The sequence below is a fragment of the Lipophrys pholis genome (genome assembly GCF_963383615.2).
Source record: "Lipophrys pholis genome assembly, chromosome: 7".
Taxonomy (NCBI): Eukaryota; Metazoa; Chordata; class Actinopteri; order Blenniiformes; family Blenniidae; genus Lipophrys; species Lipophrys pholis.
In genome coordinates this window covers 29,988,992-30,000,581 of record NC_137638.1, presented here as the reverse complement: position 1 = coordinate 30,000,581, position 11,590 = coordinate 29,988,992, and positions in this window count along the sequence as shown.

Here is an 11,590-nt window from a genome sequence, read left to right as displayed (position 1 = left end):
AACATGGTTTGTCATGTTTCACTCTTAACTGCTAACCGGTCAAAGTTGCTCAATGATCTTCTCCATGTCATTGAAGGAAATCTTCCCAGATGCAGCGAGCAGGCGGATCAGAAAGTGCACCGGAACAGCGTGCAGTGGTTTTATAATTGTTATCAGGCACTTTTTCCTCCCAGATGTTGACTTCTTCTCATTCCTCCCTGTATTCCTGCAGCCTTTCTTATGTTTTTTCGGAGGAGCATTGCTGGTCGAAGGTGTAATATCCCAGTCTGTCACCATGCTGCTTTTTCTGCTCGTCTATTGTCTTCAGGTATCTTGTTATTGAGCAACTGTACCTCAACCAATGAGTATGCTGTCAGCTCATTGGTCACAGAGCAGGAGAGACGGTGGAATAAGTTTGGATGTAAAGCGCCTTGCTGGTCATAAATTCAATTGACATTTTACAGACTAGTTTTGATTCTCACGGTAATACGGGGCAAAGTGCGTCCCTTTTCAGCTCAATGCGGGACGCATACTTTTGTTTGAGAATATGGGACGATTCCGTTTTTCAAGGGACGGTTGTCAACCCCACTGACTGGGCATGCACAAACACACCCATACACTGGATATGACCAGAGCCGCAGTGTGTCTTCGGGGGGGGGGTGGCCTTCAGGAGGGGGTGTGGCCTTCACAGTTAGAGCGCAGGAGTGAATGACATGTGCAGCCTCTCTGTCGTACCAGGAAATAGTGGTGTTGAGTCATTTGGGCTATGAAAAGCACAAAATGCTGACACTTTCAAACCTATAGATACTGTAAGCTTCTGGAAATTGAAAAATATATTAGAATTATATTATAATTAAAACATCCATCCATCCATTTTCTTCCGCTTATCAGTTTCCGGGTCACGGGGGTGGCAGTCTGAGCACCGTCTCCCAGATCACATTACACCGATTAAGAACCTTTCCTGCAGGAGGTGAGCCCACAGGAAGGTAATTAAAACAAATAATCAAAATGAATATTTCATTCATTACAATTCAGCCTTGGGTAGATACTGCCTACCCTGACTACCCTGACTGCACGTCACTCATAACAGGCTCATTTTGTCAAAAGTAGTTTTCTTTGAAGCAACAGAAACAACATTGTTGTCTATCAGCAGCCGCTGTAACCGGAGTGCAGGGACCAACTGCAAATTACAAGCTGCTGCAAAAGTGAAGACAAAAATACCTAATAACATGACTGGTACTCACTGTTTCACCAAAATCACTGCAGCCTTCACTATCAAACTGCAACTCTTGGTTTGATAGTGACATGTGGTTTGTAGTATTTGTCTTCACTGGTGTAGTAGTTTGCAATTTGCACACGGTCCCTGAACATTTGTGTGGCTGAGGGTGAAAATATTCCTGTTAATGTTGTAAATCCACACCTTGTTGACTGTTGTTTAACTTTTGTATTTCCACATGGAGATGTATCATTATGTGTGTATTTTCACTTTCTGTCATTTCATGTCTGTGTGAGAGAGGGAGTTTGTTTGTGAGCCCAATTTGTATAATGAGACTCTTTGCAGTACCACCGCCATTTTCCTGGCTCTGAGTCTCTGAATGGTTGTTCACCGCTATTCTAGAAGTTTCCAGGTCATGTTGCAACGTTCTCAAGAGAAAACAGTAAACTTTCATTGAGATTAGATGTTTGTTTACTTGGCGACGGTGTTGTGAGTCTCTAGAAAGTTCTTCCAGAAAGTGTTTACAAACCTCTCAGTCTCCATCTACTCAAATTTATTCGTTTAATGTGCAGTTCTTCATGTGTAAGGAAACGCCACTCTTCTTAAACGTGTAGTTCTGCACTACGGTTAAAGGCCTCTTCATACTCCATAAGAACAAGACGGAAGTTCGGCAGTGCGGGGTCCTGTCGAACAAAATGACGTCATTTCCTTCGGCCAGCTCCTTCTGGCCGAACAAATTTGTTTCGGCTGTGCCAACCACCCTGGCCGAACTCTGTCGGAGCCGCACTGCTGAAACTTCTGCACTGCCGTGTGCTGCGCATGCATGTTCTAGTTCGCTCATGACTATCGATAATATTTTATTCATATTTAGCTTGTAACAGCGCTACTGTACGAGCGCCGCAGCTCGTTAAAATGTCGGAGTGTAGGCTGACGTGATGCACCTGAACGCATCACGAACAGCTGTCAGCTCCTGGAGTTAAAACTGGACTAACATTTTCCTGCCTCAACATCTGTACATCATCTGCATAAACTGCAGTTTGTTTGTTAGTTTGTCAGTAGTTTATCTTTCACCAGTACAGCAACATCTCCTGCCTCTTTGTATATTTTCATTCTATCCGTCTGTGGTGCTTGGGAACACTGATGGATTATGGGTATTGTAGTATTTGGTGTGTTGAGGTACTAAATGAAACTTGTTAAAGATACGATTTCTTGTTGTTGTCTGGATGAATTAAAAAAGATTCTCTCGTATTACTTAAATAATTCATGTTCCCCCCCAAATATTTTTTAATTTATTTGTGTAAAATTGAATCAATTAAGTTGAATTTACTTTGCCTCAGATGGATTCTTCTCAGCGCATTTATGACAGTTCTCTGCACTGTGTGTGTGTGTGTGTGTGTGTGTGTGTGTGTGTGTGTGTGTGTGTGTGTGTGTGTGTGTGTGTGTGTGTGTGTGTGTGTGTGTGTGTGTGTGTGAGTGTTTGCATTACAAGACAACAGGAACCAAACTCAATAAGCTGCCATGCAAAGTGAAGCGTGGTTCCCATTGGGCCTGTTCCGTCCTAGGGCAGTTTGAGCTGGACGAGTCTCCCAGCTGTTCTTCTGTCTTCACTGAGTCTCTGATTCCTTCACTTTAGTTCCACACGGAGGAAACGGACAATATGCTTGATGGAACCTTGGAAAGAACAAAGGAAGTGATTTTGATATTTTTGTGACAAAAGAAGAAGACACAGATTCTCAGAAGTTTGTTCACCTGAACGTGGACAAATGTTAACACCTGCTTCACTCTGGTGTGAGAAATCTCACTCATCAGGTTGGTTCCTACAGTTGAACCCAAAGAGGATCAAATCAGTATCTGTTTTTCTCCTTTTAGTGGAATTCTTGTTGGGAAACTCTTCCTGCATTGTGGCAGTTTGTGTTGATCTGTACTGAGGGCAGAAATGTTTCAGTGCCTTTGGCCTTTTGTTTACATGTTTACATGTTTACACGTAAATGAAGCTACAAGCCGCCGGAAACAATTACATCTGACAACTGCGGCCACAGTGAAGATTTGGAAAACCTCAGTCTTTGCGTTTGCATGTAGATGGAGTTTAACGTCAGCGTCTGCCACAGAATCGTCCTGTTGTAATCAGATTACTGTTTCTTGCTACTATTCCTTTCTTCAGTGGATCCATTCCTCCACTCAGATGTTGGTGCTGAAGCCTCTTTACAGTTTTTCTTCCATAATCAGGATCTTTTATTCTCTTTCATTCTCTGGCTGAATATTTATTTCAGATTATTGAGGAACTCATAAATCAAACCGTTTCCTCTCGTCCCCCTCGTTCCCTCCGTCTGAGCTTGTTCAAACAAACCAAACTGCAAACACTTTTCCTCCTCGTTTTCTTCTCCCAGTCAGCACTTTCTGTTTGTTTTCCTTCTTTCACACTAACTGCTCCTCATTAAAACTATCACTGGCGTAATCTCATTACATGTAATCTAATCCCCACTCGTTCGCATGTTTGTCAGACATTAAACGTAAGAGGAGAAAGTCCTGAGATGATGTGGTTTGAATGAAGTTCCCACGGTTAAAAAACAGCTGTGATTGATGCCTGAACGCCGCCGCCGTGTTTGTTTTGGTGAACTGGTGGAATCCTCGCAGGAATAATCCAGAACTCAGACAGCAAAGTGGAAAATCCAGTTTACAGACTGACGGAGCCCAGGTCAAGGTAAGGGTGTGTGTGTGTGTGTGTGTGTGTGTGTGTGTGTGTGTGTGTGTGTGTGTGTGTGTGTGTGTGTGTGTGTGTGTGTGTGTGTGTGTGTGTGTGTGTGTGTGTGTGTGTGTGTGTGTGTGTGTGTGTGTGTGTGTGTTACATGTTATTAGCAGTAAGTGGAGGCAGCTGCTACTTTACAAAGGACACATTCCAGCATAACTCAATGGGAAATATCTGTTTTGACCAGCACACACACACACACACACACACACACACACACACACACACACACACACACACACACACACACACACACACACACACACACACACACACACACACACACACACACACACACACACACATTCTGTCCTATTCTCATTCATATATTGTAAATTAAAACATTCACAATCCTCCCAGTCCATATTCTTCTGGACTTGGTACTTTTATTTTGACAGTCATTGTAATAACAATCCAATTTGGTCATCTGCACTAGAATGTCTGCGTTCTCTCATTGTCATTGTTTACAGCATATTATTCTCTGCTGCATGTGTGCAAAAACAAACAACAGAGCCAACCTTCAGTGTTTCTGTTGTTGTTGTTGTTGTTGTTTAACTTTTCCTGTTTGGAGTGCAGACCTGAGGTCTGTACTACGACGGTGGATTTTCTCTTATGGAGATAAATTCAAGAATTAACTCCGGTGTTCCGTACCACGACGCTCTCTCCCTTCTCACCAGGATAAATCACCTGCTAACTTAAGCTGAATGTCTAACCTGCAGGATATGTTCTTGATAAGTGGTCAGAGCTCCGCCTCCTGACCAATCAGATCTCTTGGAAAAAGACCCGCCCATTCCTAAATGATGGTGATAGGTGGGCAGGTTCAGCGCTGAACTGCAGCAGAGAGGAGAGGAGAAATTAATTTAGAGTGATCTTTATGACATAATAAAATAAATCCTGGTCACTGAGGCTTTGAAGGAGGTTTTAATTCTGGACTTGTTCTAGGTCTGATTATCTCCACGAGGGTTGATCTGGAATAGTGGGCCAGTTGTTCAAAGTTAATCTGATTGGATTTTGGTCATCAGATTGGATCAAATCTTGAAAATGGGTCGTTCAAAAGGGAAATAAGGATTCTGAAATCGGAATGGATCATGTAATCCAATCCTAGTTTTAATCTGGATCGAACCTTCAGTTTGTGTTGTTCCTAACATTTCAGTAGGATCTGGATAACTTTGATCCAAAAAAGCAGGATTATCCTGATCCCAACAGGGGGCAGGATTTCAAGGTGGAATTCATGAAGAAAATGTAGCAAAACATTAAAATTGGTCAAAAATCAATTTGTATCATTTTGTTTATATACTTTTATTTATATTTTGCACTTGATTTGTTCAACTGTTACAGTGATGAAGTCGATAAAGTAGACATAGGCTCCCAATTAAGCCTTTCATTATAGTACAGTAAGAATAAAATAAAAATAAAAATGATCTTGTCCCCATGGAATAAACCCCCAAACAGATTTGAATAACAAACACAAATGATATATTCATTACTTCTGTCATTCATCAATGTATATTAATTAAAAACAAAACAATCATGAGAGATGAACCTGTTAAAAATAATTTCTAACAATTGCATCCTTACTACACGTCCAGTCAGTCCCTCATCCTGGCAGAATGCCAGGGGTTGGTCTGGTTCTTCAACAGGCTCAGGTACATCATCAACATCATCACAGAGAGGGACATTGTCCCGGGTAGTGAAGTTGTGCAGGACAATACGTCAAGTATTACATTGCATGCTCCGTGTGGTTCCACTCTCAAGTAGTTAAGACATGCAAAGTGTCTCTTCAGAACTCCATTTAGACGCTCAGTTGCACATCTTGTTCTGCAGTGAGCCGTGTGGAAGCGTACCTGTGCTGCAAGAAAAGGAGTCATCAGCCATGGTAGGAGTGGACAGGCACTGTCTCCTGATATTCTGCCCTCCGGTGGGTTGGTTTGGAGCTCTCTGTATAGAGCACTCTCCATCAGGATACGTGCTTCATGAACAGACCCCATCACCACACAGTTTGTGATCATGAGGTCAGCATCGCCCACAAGTGGGATGTTGATGCTGCGCCTCTCCTTTCAGTTGATGTACTCCCAGACCCTCTCATGAGGCGTGCCGACGTTTCAATAAACCAGTTAACTAATCAACCAGTGAGCACAAAGCTGCGTATGTAAATAACAATGGAGGTTTACAGCCGATGAAATATTTAAATATTGTGGGCAAGTCGAGAACAGCGATCACCACTGACCAATCAGCAGACGGCTGCATTGCTGCTCCTCCTCACAGACCCGTTCCTCAGTGCTAGGTACCGCAACGGAGGGGTAGTGGAAAATCGTAGCCGGCGGTCATGGGTTCTTTGCGTACCAGTCACAACTTTTCAGTCGGACCGTGAGAAATCCCGTCCCACCCCACGACAAAAAGTGCGGTGGAACCGCTCCATAGATGGCTGTCAGAAAGCAGCCCACTCATCAGCTGACGTCTTTTGGCTTGTGATCAATTAAGTCAATCCTGTCCAAGGCCTATAAATACTGTGCTCACTACAACAGATGAGGTGGAACCATGGACTCTTAAGGACCTAATTTCTCTGCTGCAGAAGCCCATGCACTGCTGGAGGGTGTAAAGTGTCTTTATGCCTCAATAGTAGGAAGTTCTGTTGTGGCTGGAATGTTGAGGAACAACAGGAAGAAAGACATTTGGGTTGAAATCACCCAGAATGGGAATGCAATGGGGTGTGGCCAGAAGAGGATCTTGGAGCAGGTGAACTTTAGATGGAAGAATCTGCGGGCCAGAGCCACAAAGGACAAAACAGCCAAACAGGCAGCAAACCCTTTAAGAAAGGTGAAAACACAGATGTGCTTCTGGACATTATTGGAGGTGAGAACTCTAAAGCTCTGCATGGATTCAAGGTGTTGTTGGGGATGGTGAGCCTACGATTGTAGAGGAAAGTGAGCCGGTTCCTCTTAATGCAGAGGAAACATTGATTCTGGATCTCAGCCCTATTACCAGAGAACAACCTGGATCCTCACTGGGAGAACCACCAGTCACAGGAGCTCAGGAAAGAGGTTTGAAACGCCCTTTGCCAAATAATCATGACGCCGATGAATCACTCCTTAAAGGTACGTGTACATTACGTTCCCAACAGCCATGGCAGCCATGCTTCAGGCCACCATGGACAAAATGGGATGGACATGAGACAACGCAGGGGGACGGGATGGGCAAACGTAACAGGTCGTGATTGTTGTGGGTACCGTGACAGATTTTTAAACTGTCAAAAAATTTGCCACAGCGCGGATGAGAAACTTGGTAGCCCAGAGCAAAACGGGATGAACGTCACAAAACGTGGCAGCACATAATTGGCTGTAATAGAACTTGGAGGCGGTCCGTAGTGGGACGGGAGGCTTACAGGAAGTGACGTTTAGTGCGCGTTCTATCACGGTTGTTTCACAGTTACTTTAAGTTTTATCACGTCGCGCTTCGTCACAGTTCTCACGGCGTAGTTACGGTGTATGGTAGCCGTTTCATCACGTTCAATCGCGGCTTATCCCGACGTGTGACGGTTTGTGGACCCGACGCGTTGCGTTCTACTCCGGTCTGCCACGGCGCACCGTCTGGGAGGAAGCCGGGCCCGGAGGGGAGTTTCATTGGAGTCTGAGCAATCAACGACAGAACACCTTCTACAAGCTCTGCCATCAAAAATGAAATCCAGAGGTATGTCTGCACCCAGCAAAAGTCTCAGGAGACAATGATTGCCTTCACCTTTGGTGGTCTTTTAGGGCATAAATGTGCTTCGAAATGGCCCAGTGTCCATATTTCATCCGTAGAAAGCCTTGACAGAACGTGCCACGCCCTCCTTAGAATTCCCCAAAATCCCACGGCGCACTACGTTTTGGACAAACGGGGCTGCCTGAACATAGTGTCAACGTACCTTAAAGGAGAAAGTGAAGGAGCAGAAGCACAGACCCTCCTGGCAGAGGAACTTCAGATCTGCCTCCTAAAAGCAGGGCTGGAAACTGCTGGTCTGTCCTCGGATGAAGAACCCTGGACATTTTTTATTGTGTTAACTATTGGACATTTAGCCTTTTTTTTTAAATTTAAGACTTTTTCAAAATATCTACAATGTATTTGTTTATGTACATTTGTTATTTGTTGTGGCTCAGATGAGTGGTCATAAAAGAAATCATCAATAGAAGTGGATGTTTATGTTATTTTTGTGTTTTGTCTCACAATCAAAAAGACTTAAAGTGACGCCATGTTGGCTCTTCTACCTGTTGTTCTTTACATTGCTGGTAGCCCACATTGTGATATCTTGTCCCATTTAGAGCACTGGTAATCCACATTTGGTAATCTTGAAAACTGTGTATGTGGATCAGGGTGATCCACATACAACCAGTGTTGCTTTGAAAAACCGGCATAAAAGTAAGACAGATTACCTGTTCCTGGATGGCAAATAATGGGATTTTCAAATCCGGATCATTTTGATCCAGATTACATTGTTTGAACAACTGGCCAAATGAGGTTCATGATCACACCTGACTGAACTACAGAAACATTAAGTTATAGAACGCAGAGCTGCTCCTGTCGTCACGGTGATGAATTAATATTCCAACACAAAACACTCACAAGAGAAACTCAGCCTCTAAACAACTGGATGGAGAATCTAAACTAAAAGATCAGTGAGGAAGTTCAGCCAGACACGTTTCTGCTGGAATAAAGTGAAACTGAGTGATCATAGTCCGTTTATATCACAGATGAATTAATCTGGTATAATCTCACCAAGTCAGCATTAACTAGTCAGGAATGTTCTGGTTTTGGCTGCAGTAGCTGTGTTGCTTTAATCCTGCTGGATGTGTTTTAATTCTTCATAATCTCAGGGAATAACTGCTCCTTCAGTAATCTGTAAACTAGTTGATTGGTCAGACGCTGCAGACTCCGCCCCTTTCACGTGAACGTGCACACGTAGGTCTGGGTTGAACCAGTGAGTTGATAACCTGCTTGGTAGTGATCGGGATCCCGTGTGTCTGGATCAGTTAACCCAGGGAACAGAGAGATCCTGGATATGTTGATCAGGCCTCTGGATCGTTCTCCAAAACAATTCAGCTTAAAAGAGGATGATCTGTTGAAGAACCATTGAGGTGAAACTCCTGGACATCCTGTGACGTCCGTCTCTTCCTCAACTTTTCAGTTGCTTTCAGTCTGATTCGGTGTATTTTTGTCTCTTTGATGTTTTACTAGGAAATTCTCCTGACGCATGTAACCAGACATTGTTTTCTGAATGTTTGTGTGTAAACACAAAGCCTTTCTGGAACAAAAACAGAAAAAGGATTTTCACTTGAAACAACATAAACGAAGCCTAAATCTGTTGCAGCTTCACCAACAGACCAAAACTCTTTCCCCTTCTTTTCCTCATGACAGGATCTTTACAGGTCAAACCAGAGGTTTGATTCCAGGTGGAGGTTCTCTGCCGACTCGGAGGCTCACGGTGGATCCATGAGGTTTTCACACTCACACAGCCAAACACCTTTTTCTAAATTGCAGCTGTGATCATGAAGACGAAGAAGAAGAAGTTTTCACATGATTCTTCTCTTTATTAAAGCTTTTTAACTCTCAGGCACACAAACCTTTTTGGTGTAGTCATGGAATAATAACTGTGCTTTTCACCCTCCCGGGAATACAAAGTGTATCTCACTGACACCAAACTATTTACACTTCTGAGATTGTGTGTGTGAACAGATTCATGTTGACAATGGTTCCCCCGGACGCGCTGGGCCGGACCATTCCTTTGGAAACCACCACTCTGCAAGACGATGTCCACCATGAACAATGAGACGATGTGACTCCACAGATGAAGTTCTGTAGACGTGGTTACAGGCGGGATTTCATCTTTCCAAAAAAAAATGAAGTCAAATTTCAGGCAAAAAAAAGGAAGAACCCAGTATGGAGAACATTTTTAAAAACATGCTGAGTCAGCTTTATATTTCCAAAGTCTTCATGACCCGTCCATTATTTCTATAAGAAATCATTTCCTCTTCAGCAAAACAATTAAATTATCTTCAACATTTTTTTGTTTCTTTTTTAAAAAAAAGTACTGGAAGCATGATGAAATGAGAATGAAGATAAATATAATTTATGTCTCTTTTGTCCGTTCTTGTCACACACACACACACACACACACACACACACACACACACACACACACACACACACACACACACACACACACACACACACACACACACACACACACGCTCTGCAGGTTTAGTTTGGCTGTGGTGTCAAAGTTCCTGGGACTCGTTGTGCATTCAGTCTGTTTGCTTTGGTCGCGCCCTCCTTTGGCATCGCTGCTTCAAAACAACAACAAAAAACAAGAATTGAGAGTTAAAGCTACACGCAGACCGTCGGTCTGGATTCTTTCTGTTTTTGGTATTTCCTGGGTCTTTTGTCCCATTTTTCAAGAGTTTTCTTTGGAGGGAAACTTGTTGAGTCTCCAATAAATATCCCAAAAGTTAGTGAGTCGGACTCGTGCATCTCAAGTTCAGCGAGAAGAAAAGAAGATCTTTGGTTTGGATGAATCGGGGTGAGTGAGGCTTCAACGTAGGTCGAGTCGAGTCTCCGCCACGTTAACGCTGCGACGTCCTGAAGATCTCCACCCACACTGAGGTCAGAACCACTGGAGGAAACTGCTTCTCATCAGCTGCTCAGTAAATAGCTTTAAAATCCCAATGCAATTCATCATTTTGTATTTTTAAAGGCAAATAAATAATTACATTCAAATAAAACGTGACCCGGGGGGGCTGACTTTTCCAAATTTTGCAGGTGGTGCTGTTGAGCCACTCACTTGTGCAACTCCCCCTAAATATCAATGTTTCCGCCGGGTCTGGTGAGCAAACAAAGTTTTCTGAGCATGTTTAGTCCCCAAAAATGTGTTTCCAAATCATAGTAATAATCTGAGCAGTTTCAATTGGGTCTTTGCACTTTCAGTGCACGAACCCAATAACATACAAAGCTAATTCCCCAATAAGCTCATAAAAAAGCTCAGTCATAGTTTTCAGGCCATGAGCGATGGATCACACCTGTTTTCACCATGTGATGTTTTGCTGAACCAATCAGGCTCAATGGTGCTTCTATGTTCCTGCTAATAACCAGTGGAGGGAACAAACTGTTCAAAAGTGATGCTGTAGCACTAGATTTGACAGAAGGTTATATTAATTACAACTGTATGATAAGTAACAGTTACATTTCTTTAGTGAGCTTGTTCTGTGTGCCTGCCTCTTTAAAAGGAAATATGCAACGATTGATAAGTGCCGGTTTATTATTTTCTTCAGCACGTGACTGGTTGTGCACAAAAAGCACATCAACACATGCAGAAAATTTGGGAATTCGGCAAACCGTTTCTGTACAAATCGCAAAAAAACTTCAAAAAATATGCCATGCTGAAATTGGGAGCCAGTACACAAAAAGCTCATCAAAACGTGCGGACAATTCAGAAACCGTGTGCTCTGACTTCTCTTAATGATTTGGAAAACCATTTCTGCAAAAAGCGCAAAGAAACTGAGAAAATTTGTGATTCAAAGCAGATCGGAATTTGCTGAAACTAGGAACCTGTACACAAAAAGCTCATCAAAACGTGTGGAACATTCAGGTCCGGTGTGCTTTGACATCTGTCAACGACT